The 15,295-nt window shown below is 45.3% G+C and overlaps 1 long non-coding RNA gene across 1 annotated transcript in view; it reads left to right on the top strand.

Annotated features, from left to right (window-relative positions):
- The window catches only part of LOC111545440, a 56,983-nt gene extending 49,794 nt beyond the window's left edge, over positions 1-7,189 (top strand). Inside the window, exon 5 of the long non-coding RNA XR_002732456.1 lies at positions 6,947-7,189. This is a non-coding gene — a long non-coding RNA (uncharacterized LOC111545440). The remainder of the gene's footprint in view (positions 1-6,946) is intronic.
- Positions 7,190-15,295: the final 8,106 nt, after the last annotated feature.

The following is a 15,295-nucleotide window of genomic DNA, read 5'->3' as shown; positions in this document are numbered from 1 at the left end:
AAGTAATGGTTGTGAGAAGGCCTAGTTGGTGGCACAGGGCCTGGTGGACTCTTCACAGCATGATACCCCAGTCGGAGCCTATGCAGAGAGGCAGGAGAGAAGTGGCAGGATGTTGGCGCCACAAGAAGCAGCTCAGGGCAGGCCAGCATGCCCTGCAGGCCACCAGGGGCAGGCGCCTCCTTCAAGGTTCTGATCCCATTGTGTGGTCCCTCCACAGACACCCAGATCTCCCCAGCATGCTGGGCCCTGGGGACTGGCCCGGGACTGATGCACTCACAGACCTGCCTGGGTCCCATCTGATGACTCGAAGGAGCCAAAGGTGACTGGGACTGACTGCCTGAACTGCCGGGCCCCAAGTTCCATCAATTCAAATAGACAAATACCTTACTGTATATCTGTGGGTGAGGGAGTTGGGGTAGGATAAAGACAAGGGGCTGGGTGGCCGACTGGGAGGGAGATTAGGAAATGCCGATAATGCCATATCATATGAATTATACAGCAGATTATGCAGCCAGAGGACACTGCTTCATTGGTCCATATGGGCATCCATTTGCACTGGGCATTTGCATTGGAAAAAGAGAAAGGGAAGACAACATAGGGAGAGAGGAAATGGGGGAAGAATTTTGCATAGAAAAAAGGCAGTGCCAACCCCTGACCTTGTCTTCCAGTCCAGTGGCAGGTGGCAGCAGGGAGGGACTAAAGGAGTCATTTCCACAGGGCGTCAGGGAGGCAGAGGCCACAGCTATCTGCTTAGGTTCCAAAGTTACTTCAGGGATACTGAGTGGAGGAGAGGGTCATCGTCCTCACCCCGCTGTGCAGCAAAGCATCTCCGTGAGTGCGAGGGCAGCAGAGGCGTAACTCCATGTTGGCACCTACACCGCTGGTGTAGTGGAAGCAGCACTCTTGTCACGTACACAGGTGTATCCCCAGAGGGCAGCCTGAGAGCGCAGCGCAGAGCATCCGCAGGACGTGAGTGTGATCGGAGGGCAGGAACCAGTGATGTTCTGGACACACCTGTTATTTTCAGCTGGTTGGCACCAGGTTGGGCCAGTAGGACCTGGAAATACTCCAGTTGTGGAAGTTAACAGTGTCCTCTCTAGGCGCTTTAATTGCCACCTTTATAACAGCCTTGAAAAATTCCACCCCTCCGACCTTTTTAATTTCTTTTTTTTTTCTCTTGAGACAGAGTCTGGCTCTGTTGCCCAGGCTGAAGTGCAGTAGTGCAATCTCAATTCATTGCAGCCTCCACTTCCCGGGTCCAAATGATTCACCAGCCTCAGCCTCCTGAATAGCTGGGACTACAGGTGTGTGCCACCACGCTGGGCTAATTTTTATACTTTTAGTAGAGAGGGAGTTTCACCATGTTGTCCGGGCTGGTCTCGAACTCCTGGCCTTATGTGATCTGCCCACCCGAGCCTCCCAAAGTGCTGGGATTACAGGCATAAGCCACCGCACCCAGTCCCCACCTTTTAAATGTCATAGAATTTTTCTGAATCTGTAATTACCTTGTTTTTTTTCCTTTAGTCCAAGGATCAGTCAATTTTTTAAATTTTTTTTCTGTAAAAAGCCAGATAGTAAGTACTTTTGGCCTTGGAGGCCATATGGTCTCTGTTACAACTGCTCAGCTCTGCCACTGCAGTCTGGAAGCAGCCATTGACAATGCATAGACTAATGAATGTGACTGTATTCAAATAATAGATGATTTATGGATTCTGACACTGGAATTGTATATACATCTTCACAAATTACAAAACATTCTTTTTGATTTTTTTCACAAATCCAAAAGTGTGAAAACCATTTTTAACTTGTAGGGTGCAAAGACAGTCCCTGGCCTTAGTTTACCAATCCCTGAGGGTCAGGAAGGGCTCATAGTTGTGTTGCTAGTGCCTAGCACAATATCTGACATACAGTAGGTGCTCAATAGATATTTGTTGGAGGAGTGAACTGCACTTTACATACAAGGAGACCACGGCTCAAGAGGTTAATCAACTGTCAAATGTGGAGTTAGAACTCACACTTTCATGGTTTGCAATAGTTTGGAGAGTGAGGTGGTTGGCAGCTCTTCCAACTCCAAGCCCTGCACTCCTTCTACCAAATCACAGCTTTGCACTTCCCAGAAAAAAATATTGTTACATGGAATTTCACAGAATTGGGGGCCGGGCATGGTGACTCATGCCTGTAATCCCAGCACCTTGGGAGGCCAAGGCAGGTGAATCTCTTGAGGTCAGGAGTTCAAGACCAGCCTGGCCAACATGGTGAAACCCCATCTCTACTAAAAATACAAAATTTAGCCAGGTGTGGGGGTGTGCACCTGTAATCCCAGCTACTCGGGAGGCTGAGGCGGAGAATTGCTTGAATCCATGAGGCGGAGGTTGCAGTGAGCTGAGATCACACCACTGTACTCTAGCCTGGGCGACAGAGCCAGACTCCATCTCAAAAAAAAAAAGGAATTGGGGATTGAGAACTGCTCTTGAGCAGTAAATCAACCAGTGAGGTTGACTCTTGTGGTATCACCTTTCAACATGGTCAAGCTGTGGAAATGTGATTTTCATTTCTTAGGGTTTTTTGTTTTTGTTTTTGTTTGTAACTCTGCCAGATGGAGATCATGCCATTGCTAGTCTACCTTGAAAAACAGATGTAAAGAATCAAGTCAGGGGCTTTGCAGGTATTAAAAAGTTTCCATGAGGGCTGAATCATATGTATATTGTTCAGTTGAGCATTTTCTTTATAATCAAAATTTGTTTGTTTTTTAAAAAACAACAACCAATGGTTTTGTGTGAGCTAGGGGCTACATAGCACCTAAAAAGTTCCTGCTTTTGGTAAAAGCAAAATTTAGATCTACTATGGAAGGTAACCTGCCCTTAAAAACATCCAGGCTCCTGGTTGGAAAAACAGGTTCTTTTTCAAAGTCAGTCCTTGCAAGTCTGTATCCACCCTCATTTCTGTCAACTCCTACACTTGGTTTCAGCTTAAGTCTCTGTTGGTTGCTATGCTTTTTTCCCATCTCCCATGACTCACTCCCAGGCTGTGTTCTCACTTGGCCTCAAGCCTGCTCTGCTCCTCAGGTGGTGAGGTTGACCACAAACCAGATAGCATTCCGGGAGGTGAATATGTGAACTCCTCCTCTGGAATCTGCACCTGTGTTTCTTCCGCAGCTTTAAGTTTCAGTGGCTTCCTACACTGAAGCCTCTCTTGGGGCCCTGGCCATCAGCTAGGCACCACCGTGATGCCTCCGAACAGGCCCCTGGGTGCTGTTCTGACAAGCAACAGAATTGGAGATTGAGGTGAGGCGCTCCCGCCCCCGCACTTCCCACTGTTCCAGAAGCTTGCCCAGCCCAACAGTGTGGTGTTGCAGGGGCTGGGCAGTGGATGACACTCCCTTCCGAAGGCCTCATATCTGATGTGTTTTGATTGTTCTGATCCTAGGAAGCATAGTTAATATCAACACATTCTTCCCCCTCCCTCTGGCCATGCACTGGCTCCAATTTTTATTTTTACTTTATTTTTTTTTTGAGACAGAGTCTCGCTCTGTCACCAGGCTGGAGTGCAGTGGTGCGATCTCGGCTCACTGCAACCTCTGCCTCCCCAGTTCGAGTTCATGCCATTCTCCTACTTTAGCCTCCTGAGTAGACAGGCACCCGCCGCAACACCTGGCTAATTATTGTCGGCCTCCCAAAGTGCTGGGATTACAGGCATGAGCCACTGCGCCCTTCCCCAATTTTTAAAAAGTAATGTACACTCAGTGTGGAAAGTTTGAAAATATCAATAAGCAAAATGCAAATAAAACCCATCTCTAGAAATAAACACTATTAAACATTTTAGAATATATCCGTTGAGTCATTTTATATTCATAATTTTCTAAATATATTGCATCATATTGCAATGCTCTTTTGCCACCTGGTTTATGTTTTTACTTAATACATTATGAGCACATTCCCATGTCATGAAGCATCTTTTTATAATTTTTTTATTGTTATACTGGGTTCAATGATAAGTGTGAGCACAGTATATTTAATAAACACTGATTGTTGGACATTTAGCTTGTTTCTGGTTTTCCATGCCATGAAAAACATCCTTAATTATAAATTAATTATAAATGCTTTTTTGCATCTCTTGCTGCTTCCTCAGGATACATTTCTAGAAGTGGAGTTAATTAGGTCAAAGGCTCTGCACATTTTTAAAGGTCAGATTGCCTTCCAGAGATGATCCAATTTTTGCTTCTACCTATAGTGCAAAATGTCCCTGTTCCCCAACACTTGCCAACATAGTATTGCATATTAATAACTTTTTTTTCTTTGAGATGGAGTCTCACTTTTTCACCTAGGCTAGAGTGCAGTAGCTTGATCTCAGCTCACTGTAACCTCTGCCTACCAGTTCAAGCGATTCTCCTACATCAGCCCCCAAGTAGCTGGGATTCAGGTGTATGTCACCATCCCTGGCTAATTTTTGTATTTTTAGTTGAGACAGGGTCTCACCATGTTGGCCAAGCTGGTCTTGAACTGCTATTACAGGCGTGAGACACATGCCCGGCCAGTGTATTTAATAACTTTTGATTGGTAAAAAAAACATTACTATTTGGAAGTTGATGAGTGAGGCTGAATTTTTCAATGTGTTTTTTAGTCATTTGTATTTCTTTTGTGATTTATCCTTTGTGAGCATAATTATTTGCTTCTTCCTTCCTCAAATGTATTTATTGTTAGATAGCTCTTAGGTTCAAATTTTGACTCTACCAATAACTAGTTTTGTGACCTTGGAAAAATCACACCATTGAACCTCAATTTCATGATCAATGAATTAGAATAATAATCCCTACTGAATAGAGTTGCTCTTAGGGTTTAATGAGATAGCATACGTAAAGCAATTTCCACTATCTCTGGCACACGGGAGGTGTTCAATAAATGCTAATTTTTCCCCTTCCCCTACCATGGGCAAGGTGCCCATGAAACACACAAATGTGAAAGATACTCTGTTTGTCCTCAAGGAACACACAATCCAATAGAGACAATAAAATATACACAAATATTTGATATAGGCTTTATAAGATGGGTAGCATTTTGACAAGGTGGGAAGAATTCCAGGGAGAGAGAGTGGCAGAGGTGTGTTTGGGGAGTGGCAAGTAGATTAAGTTGACCACAGTGGAGGGTTCATACAGATAATTCTGGATATCTAGATTAGGACCTCTACCGTGAAGAGACTTTGAACACCAGGATCATTTATGTTTTGCTCCCAAAGCAATGAAGAGCTATTGAAAGTTTCTGGGCCGGGCGCGGTGGCTCACACTTGTAATCCCAGCACTTTGAGAGGCCGAGGCGGGTGGATCACCTGAGGTCGGGAGTTCGAGACCAGCCTGATCAACATGGAGAAACTCTGTCTCTACTAAAAATACAAAAATTAGCCAGGCGTGGTGCTGCATACCTGTAATCCCAGCTGCTCGGGAGGCTAAGGCAGGAGAATAGCTTGAACCCGGTAGATGGAGGTTGCGGTGAGCCGAGATGGCGCCATTGCACTCCAGGGTGGGCAACAAGAGTGAAACTCTGTCTCAAAAAAAAACAAAAAAACAAAAAAACCAAAGTTTTTGAGTAGCAAAATAACATAATCACAAGTATATTGAGCACTAACTAATATGACAAAGACTGGAATTGGGGAAATTGGCTATAAAAATTATAACTTTGATCAGGCTAGTCACAGTGGCTCACACCTGTAATCCCAATACTTTAGGAGGCTAAGGCGGGCAGTTCGAGACGAGCCTGGGCAACATGGCAAAACCCTGTCTCTACAGAAAAAGCAAACATTAGCCAGGTGTGGTGGCATGTACCTGTAGTTTCAGCTACTACGGAGGCTGAGGTGGAGGATCGCTTGAGCCCGGGGGTTGAGGCTGCAGTGAGCTGCAATCATGCCACTGCACTCCAGCCTGGATGACAGAGTGAGACCCTGTCTCAAAAAAATAAATAAATAGGCCGGGCACAGTGGCTTATGACTGTAATCCCAGTACTTTGAGAGGCTGAGGCAGGTGGATCACTTGAAGTCAGGAGTTCGAGACCAGCCTGGCCAACATGGTGAAACACCATCTCTACTGAAAATACAAAACTTAGCTGGATGTGGTGGTGGGCACTTGTAATCCCAACTACTTGGGAGGCTGAGGTAGGAGAATTGCTTGAACTTGGGAGGCAGAGGTTTCAGTGAGCTGAGATTGCACCATTGCACTCCAGCCTGGGCAAGAGAATGAGACCCTGTCTCAAAACATAAAATAAAATGAAATAAAATAAAATAAAATAAAAACCATGATTAAGTATTGAATTCAAGAGACACTATGAGAAAACAATTAACAATAGCTGGCACCTGCATGTGGTGGTGCACACCTGTAGTCACAGTGACTTGGGAGGCTGAGGAGGGAGGATTGTTGAGTCCAGGAGTTCGAGGCCAGCCTGGGTCACATAGAGAGATCCTTGTCTCAATAACAACAACAGCAATAATAATAATACCTTGCAAGAGAGTGATATGGAATCAGGGAGAGGTAGAGGTCAGAGACGCGTATGAAGCCCAGTCATTGGGAGACTAACTCTAGAAGATTTCATCATTGTTTAAAAAACATGCTTAGGCTGAGTGTGGTGGCTCACGCCTGTAATCCCAGCACTTTGGGAGGCTGAGACAGGCGCATCACCTGAAGTCAGGAGTTCGAGACCAGCCTGGCCAACATGGCGAAGCACTGTGTCTACTAAAAATACAAAAATTAGACGGGCGTGGTGGCTTATACCTGTAATCCCAGCTATTCGGGAGGCTGAGACAAGGGAATTGCTTGAACTCAGGAGGCAGAGGTTGCAGTGAGCCAAGATCATGCCACTGCACTCCAGCCTGGACGACAGAGCAAGACTCCGTCAAGAAACAACAACACATGTTTACACAATTTGTTTCAAAAATCTGCTGCCCTTCTCTATGGGTCCCTTAGGAAGGCAATATATCCCACCTCACGAAATCAGCTTTCACCACAAGATTGCTTTGACCAATGGGATGTGAGTAGAAGTTTGAAGAATCACACACTGGTCCACCACCTTGTTTCTCATCCCTCTGACATAAGCAATGTCCCAGATTGGGGCTGTTCTGTTAGCCTGGCTTCCAGAATGAAGAGAGCTCATCAAATGGCATATGTCACAGAATAAGAAAATAAACCTTTGTTATTGTAAACCATTGAGACTTGGGGCTTCTTTGTCACAGCAAATGAATTTAGCCTAACTATCCAATACAGGTACCTTGAGAAGAAACAGCAACAGCAACAGGACAAGGAGTTGTGTGGGGGGAAAAAGGATGATCCAGGGTGAAACGTAATAATTCTGAGGTGGCCATTGAATACCTCAGGTGGTGTCACATGGTTGACTTATAAATGATGAAATTGAGTCTCAGTGAGATCATTTGCCCATGGTCACACAGAAGCTGGAGATATAGATTTGGAAACTGTGTGTGTATTAATTATAACTGTGTGTGCTGAGAGGGGATGGTCACCAAGAGCAAGTTTGTAGAGAGAAGGATGGGGAGCAAGTAAGAGTCAAAGCTGGGTCTCTCAGAAAGGCGAGAGACGAGCCAGGAAGGGCCATGACAGAGCAGGGGCAGACGTGTTAAGAGAAGAAAACATGGGACAGGAGGTTCCCAAAACTGAGGAAAGGCCTTGGGGTGTGGCGATCACAAAGTCACTGGAGGCCTCTGGAAAAGCCATTTTTGTAGAATTCCAAGAGTGGCAGCCACATAGCAGATGGTTGAGGAGGGATTATGGGTTGAGAAGGTGAAGGTGCTTTTCTGAGAAGTTTCTCTGTCAAGGTGAAAAGTAAATAGAATATACGAGCAGCAAGGTCCAGTGAAGAATTTTTGTGGTGGACATCTGTGTGTGTTTCTGGGCAAAGGGGAGAGAATGAAGAAAAATTGAGAGGCTGGAGACACCGGAGAGCCCTTGAGGATCGCCAGCCGGGATGCGAGCAGGAGCTGAGGCATCAGGAGTCTCGGAAAACGATGTGGCCTGGGCGCTGGGCAGACTCTGCTCCTTGGAGCAAGAAGCAAAGGGGAATTGCTTGAAAGGCGAGTGATGTGTGGAAGAGGAAAGCAGGGCAGAGGGAAAACCTGGAGTGTGCCTAATGGCTTTGACTTTCCTGACAAAGTTGGAGGGGAGGCTGAGGATAGGAGGGCAGGAAAAGGTGAGGAAGGGGCTCTGGGAAGCTGGAGGAGATGAACTGTCTTGGGCAGCAGTCTCCAGTCCAACAGCAGAGGCAAACAGCATTGTGGGCAGAACGAAGTAATCATTCAAAGCAAGAATGCGCATGGAGGTAGGTTCTGTGGTTTTCTATGGCCGTCTCTTCAGTGTGGGAGCAAAGACTAGAGAATGAGAGGCAGAGAGAGTCCCCAGATCAGACATTAGCCTAAGACAAGGGACAAGAGTGAGGCACACATGAGTCTAGGCACTGGGGCAGAGTGAAGGGACTGCCTACAGCATGGGGAGCTGACAAGGATTTGAGCAGGGCCACAGGGGGCGAACAGAATGGACACACTGAACTGCTTGCCAGGGATTAGAGGAGTCAGCAGTGAGATATGGCCTTGGTGGTCTGGGGCCGCTGTGGAGAGAAGGAGATGCGCGAAGTTCTCCAGGAACAAGTAACCATTTTATTTTATTTTATTATTTTTTTGAGATGGAGTCTCGCTCTGTTGCCCAGGCTGGAGTGTAGTGGCACGATCTTGGCCCACTGCAACGTCAGCCTCCCGGGTTCAAGTGATTCTCCTGCCTCAGCTTCCTGAGTAGCTGGGATTACAGGTACCTGCCACCACGCCTGGCTAATTTTTGTATTTTTAGTAGAGATGGGATTTCCCCATGTTGGCCAGGCTGGTCTCAAACTCCTGACCTCAAGTGATCCACCTGCCTCGGCCTCCCAAAGTGTTGGGATTGCAGGCGTAAGCCTCCGCACCCGGCCACAAGTAACCATGTAAAAGTATATAGTTCTTTGGGGCCTGGCATGGTGGCTCATGCCTGTAATCCCAGCACTTTGGGGGGCCAAGGCAGGCAGATCACAAGGTCAGGAGATTGAGACCATCTTGGCCAACATGGTGAAAACCCATCTCTACTAAAAATACAAAACATTAGCCCGGCTTGGTAGCGGGCACCTGTAGTCCCAGCTACTCGGGAGGCTGAGACAGGAGAATGGCATGAACCCGGGAGGTGGAGCTTGCAGTGAACCAAGATGGTGTCACCGCACTCCAGCCTGGGTGACAAAGCAAGAGACTCTGTCACAAAAGAAAATATATGAGGACCTAGGTAGTAAAGAATAGGAAAGCAGGCCAGGCATGGTGGCTCATGCCTGTAATCCTAGCACTTTGGGAGGCTGAGGCGGGCGGATCACCTGAGGTCAGGAGTTCGAGACTAGCCTGGCCAACATGGTGAAACCCCTTCTCTACTAAAAATACAAAAATTAGCCGGTTGTGGTGACGGATGCCTATAATCCCACTATTTGGGAGGCTGAGGCAGGAGAATGGCTTGAACCCAGGAGGCAGAGGTTGCAGTGAGCTGAGATTGCGCCACGGTACTCCAGCCTGGGCAATGGAGCAAGATTCTGTCAAAATGAAATGAAATGAAATAAAATAAAATAAAATAAAATAAAATAAAATAAAATAAAATAAAAAAGATAAAATAAGATAAAATAAATAAAATAAAATAAAATAAAATAGGAAAGCAGACACAACTATTGGGAAAAGGCAGGAAAGTGCAGTGGAGTAAGTATGGGGCTGGGACTTTGAATTCCCATTTTGATGTGTATTTAACTATGTGACCATGGGCAAGTTTGCTAACCTTTCTGTGTCCATCTTCTCTTGTGAAGTGGGGACTGTAATATTTCACTATTAGAAATTAATGGGAAAACAATCCAGCAGTTCCTTGAGTGGTTCAATATAGAATTACCATGTAGCCCAGCAATTCTGCTCCTCGGTACCCAGGAGAAACAAAAACATGCATCCACACAAAAACTTGTATACAAATGCTCAAAGCAACATTTTTCATAATAGCCAAAAATAGAAGCAACCCAAATGTTCATCACTAACTAATGAATAAACAAAATGTGGTGTCTCTATACCATGGAATATTATTTGGCCACAAAAAGGAATGAAGTACTGTTACATGCTACAATATGGGTGAAACTTGGCCACATAAATGCTAAGTGAAAGAAGTCAGTCACAAAGGACTACACACTGTATGATTCGATTTATTGAATAGAATAAGGTGTCCAGAATAGGCAAATCTCTAGAGACAGACAGTAAATTAGTAGTTGTCTGGGGCTAGGAGGAACAGGGGAATAAGGAGATGACAGCCATAGGGAATGGGGTTTCTATTTGGAATAATGAAAATATTCTAAATTGGTTATGGTGGTGGTTGCACAAATCTGAATATACTAAACATCATTGAATTTTACACTTTAAATGGATAAATTATACGGTACTATCTCAATACAGTTGTTACCAAAAAAAAAAAAAAAAAAAAGAAGAAAAGAAAAATTAATGCTGGAGTAAGGTGCTAGTAAGAGGGTATTTGACTGGGAGACCTAAGTGTATCTATGAGGTGGACATTTGCCATACTTTGTTGATGGTTCAGCATTTGGGGAGTGCCCCACCCCATTTTATGAGGACTCACCTCCCAAGGTAAGTCAATACTTGCTTCCCTAGCCTCTTTTGCTGCCTAGGGGCCAGCATATGAGCCAGGCTCAACCTGACACACTTGCTAGACTCTGTAGGTGGTTATTGTAGGAAAACAATACCAACAAAACAGGCAAATACCAACAAAACGTGCAACAAAAACAGGCTGTTGCACGGCAAGAATAACGCCATCTTGAAGCAAAACCACCACAATGACCGATGTCTGACTTCTTTATACCAAGGATTCCCACAGCGAGTTCAAGAAACAATGCCTGTAGCATAGATAACCCTTCACAGAGATGTGTATCTAACTTCCTCAGCAGCCAGGAATGTAAAGTGTGACCAGCTGCCCATGCTTTACGCTAAAAGCTTGCTGTAGAAAGGATACTTTGTGGAGGATGGATCGCTATCTCACAGCAACAGCCCCAGACATGGCTGCTGTTCCTAAGTTCCCTATTAAACGCTTCCTTCTGAGAAACTGAATTGTCAGGCTCTTCCGCCTCTCCGCTCCCTTGGCCTTTGGAGATAGGTCTGCAGGTCGGCATAGACCTGCTCAACATGGCAAGTCATATAAGGAGTGGGCGCTGTGTGAACCTATTGAAGTGAGAGTGGCATCAGCCACATCTACTTTCTCAGGCAGCGTGGATGAGGTTCCTGTGGTAGCGTTCAGTGCTCCAGGCCCGGGTATTGATGGGGTGAGCCCTAGTGAGCCCAAGTGTGGCAAGAACACTGACTCCCCCGGGACCACTTTTGTGGAGTGATTTGGGGCGTTACTCCAGCTGCCCAGCTTCTAGGCTTGTTTCTCTGACCTTCCTAGAAATTCCGTGAACTACCTACCACTCTTGAAAAAAACATATTTTCCACTTAAATTAGACAGTTGGGATTCTATTGTTCAACTAAGAACCATGACTGACAATCTGGCCCTTTCCACCTTGAGCCACCTCTCCCAGTGAGAACAAGGAAGTGGGTGACCCGCCATTTTCTAGGTAGATTAAACTTCAGGCCGAGACTGATTTCTTTCTGCAGACCTCTTGACAGAAGTGAAGCCAATGGGAAGAAAAGAAGGAGGAAGAGGGCAGAGTCTGGTTCTTTTAACGGTTTGAGTTTAAGAAACAGAAGAAAATATACCATATATTCTGAGATTTTTAGCCAGGCAGAAAGACTCCACTCACTAACACAACAGCCATGAAAACATATCCTTTTAGAACACCCAACCCCTGCGTGGGGAGGATTCTCAGCTTTCCTGGGAGGCCAACATTCACTTGCACGGCTACCTTGGAGGTTGTGATCAATGCAAAGTACCTGCCTCTCAGTAGGCATTGATTCCAAGAATGTTTATTGAGTACTTGCTATGTGCCATACACTGTTCTAGGTGCTGGAATAAGAGAACAAGATAGACAAAAATCCCAGCCTTCTTAAAGCTTACAGTCTTGTGAAAGAAGACAGAAAGCACATAAATAAAAATAAATTGTGTCAAAGGCGAAAATTCCTATGGGAAAAAGTAAAGTCAGGTTAGGAGATAGGGAGTCCTGGAGAGGAGAAAGGGCCACTTCAATTAGCATGTATGAGAAGGCCTCCCTGGGAGGGGGTATGAGGAGGTGAGGACCTGGGAAAGGGGATCCGTTATTATTACAGAGATGTGTACCATGGCTGCTCTTTCCAATCTCCGCCTTCCCCACTGAGAACACCTGTTAGACACAAGCCTACTTGTGGGGATTTTGGTGAAATCTTTGGAGGGAAACCCTCGGCCATGTGGGTGTCTCATGTTCTAGGGGGTGAGGATTAAGAGCTTCCTGGGGTGATCTGGTGAAAAAGCTGAATAGAGTCAGCTGGGTGGGGCTTTCCAGAGGAAATGACTTTCGAAGATGGGAAGGGCAGCCACCTAGCCATGCTTACCAGGCTGGCAAAGCCTTGTTATAACCTTTGGGGCCTTCCTAAGGGCGGATACTCTCCCTGATGAAAGAGGAAGTCTCAATGGGCACAGTGGCTCATACCTGTAATCCCAGCACTTTGAGGGGGGTGGATCACGAAGTCAGGAGTTTGAGACCAGCCTAGCCAACATGGTGAAACCCTGTCTCTAGTAAAAATACAAAAAATTAGCCGGGTGTGGTGGCAGGCGCCTGTAATCACAGCTGCTTGGGAGGCTGAGGCAGGAGAATCGCTTGCACCTGGGAGGTGGAGCTTGCAGTGAGCTGAGATGGTGCCACTGCACTCCAGCCTGGGCAACAAGCAAGATTCTTTCTCAAAAAAAAAAAAAAAAAAAAAGAGGAAGTCTCATCGTTATATCAGTCTTTTTCCTTCAAGCAGCAAATCTACAGATGGCACTGAGAAACATTTCCTAGTCATATTACTCTATTAAAACAAACACAGGCCAGTGTGCTGGCTTGTGTGTGTAATCCCAGTAGTTTGGGAGGCCAAGATGGGAGGATTATTTGAGCTCAGGAGTTCAAGATCAGCCTGGAAAACATAGCAAGACCTTGTCTCTACATTAAAAAAAAAAAAGAAAGAAAAAGAAAGAAAAAGAAAATTAGCCAGGCCTGGTGGTGCACACCTGTAGTCCCAGCTACTTGGGAGGTTGAGGCTGGAGAATCTCTTGAGCTTGGGATATCAAGGCTGCAGTGAGTTATGATGATGCCACTGCACTCTACCCTGGGTGACAAAGCGAGACCCTGTCTCAAAAACAAAACAAGACAAACAGACAAAACCCCACAAAAGGCTGGGCATGGTGGCTCATGCCTGTGATCCCAGCACTTTGGGAGGCCGAGGCGGTCAGATCATTTAAGGTTAGGAGTTCGAGACCAGCCTAGCCAACATGGTGAAACCCCATCTCTACTAAAAATTCAAAAATTAGCCAGTGCTAATTTTTAGGCAGTTGCCTGTAGTCCCAGCTACTCAGGAGGCTGAGGTAGGAGAATCACTTGAACCCCAGAGGCAGAGGTTGCAGTGAGCCAAGATTGTGACACTGTACTCTAGCCAGGGTGACAGAGCCAGACTCCAACTCAAAAAAAAAAAAAAAAAAAAAAAAAAACCAAGCAAAACAAGCAAGCAAACAAACGAACCAAAAAACCCACAAACAAAGCCCACTCTGGATTCTCTGGGATTCTGATTCCACAGGGTCATTATAAGCCAGTCTGGGCCTTTGCTTCCTTCTCAAACAGACTCGTCTTTTGAATATATCCACCCCGGACTATAATAACCCACTCATAGTCATCAACCACCTGCCTTCCCCAAGCCCTCACATTCACAATGATTCCTAAGAGATCAGGAGGGGGAAGCCCAGAAGACGTTCTCTGGATTGCTGACAGCAGGGAATAAAGATAACTCCTAGGTTGTTTGGCCCTTGCAGATTTTTATTACTGAGGGACTCTGTGCCTTAGAAACTCTATTTTATAGGTTTTTGTTGTCTTCAGGAGCGATGCCTTGTACACACCATTGTGCATGGGGACATAACTGAATGGAAAGCACCCAGTTGTGATCCATAACCAGATTTTAATGTATCTTCTCCCAATATGCAAGGAGAAATTCCTGTATGAGAACTTGTTCTCCTTATTTCCTGTGGCAAGGAGCCAGAAAGAAATCCAGGGGGAGGATAGAGCTTTGCATATATGTCTTTTACAACATTCCAGAGACTCATTTAATGTCTTCCCAGTCAGAGTTCTTAATTTCTTTGCCTTGCACATAATTACTGCTGAGGGATTTTTGACTTGAAAGCCTTTTGAGAGGAGCATACATTGAGAGGCAAATGTGATGTATCTTTTTTGCTTTGCAAAATTCTCATATGCAATCTAACCCAGCCATGCAAAGCAGCAGGATCTAAAGCCTTTAGATTTAATGTCCCGAGAGAAACAGGTGGCAGGTAAGGGCAAATGTTAGTAAATATTAAGCTCATGTCTCCCTAGCCTTGGATTATGTATTTCCTGGGTACTGATATTCACATGTATCAGAAGTCATATTCAACTAATTAGTTGAAAAAATATCCATGCATCCATCTACAAATATTTATTGACTATCTACTATGTAGAAAGACCCTGCTGGCCACAGGATCTTAGTTCATGTCCTCAATGAGCTTTACAATTTGGTGAGAGCAGGAAGCAAACAACCAAGCAAGAATGTAGTAGATGGCCAGGCACGGTGGTTCACACCTGTAATCCCAGCAATTTGGGAGGCTGAGATCAGGAGTTCAAGATCAGCTTGGCCAACATGGTGAAACCCTGTGTCTATTAAAAATACTAAAACTTAGCTGGGCATGGTGGTGCATGCCTGTAATCCCAGCAACTTGGGATGCTGAATAAGGAGAATTGCTTGAATCTGGGAGTTGGATGTTGCGGTGAGCCAAGATTGTGCCATTGCACTCCAGCCTGGGTGACAGAGTGAGACTCTGTCTCAAAAAAAAAAAAAAAAAAAAAAAGGAATGGAGTAGAGCTAAGTACAGTAAACAGGCAACATTGTTGCCTTCCCAATCTTCCCAGCCAAAAGATAATGACAGTCAAAGGGAGATTACTCTCTCCCACCCCAGACCAACAACGCATTGTTGGGCCATTTGTTGAGCCCTAGTTATGTACCATGCATTGTGCTACGCACATTACATGTGCTCTGTAATTTAATCATCACATACATTCTAAGAAGTTCATACTATTAT

The sequence above is a fragment of the Piliocolobus tephrosceles genome, chromosome 15 (assembly GCF_002776525.5).
Source record: "Piliocolobus tephrosceles isolate RC106 chromosome 15, ASM277652v3, whole genome shotgun sequence".
Taxonomy (NCBI): domain Eukaryota; kingdom Metazoa; phylum Chordata; class Mammalia; order Primates; family Cercopithecidae; genus Piliocolobus; species Piliocolobus tephrosceles.
This window is presented reverse-complemented; position numbering and strand designations above follow the sequence as displayed.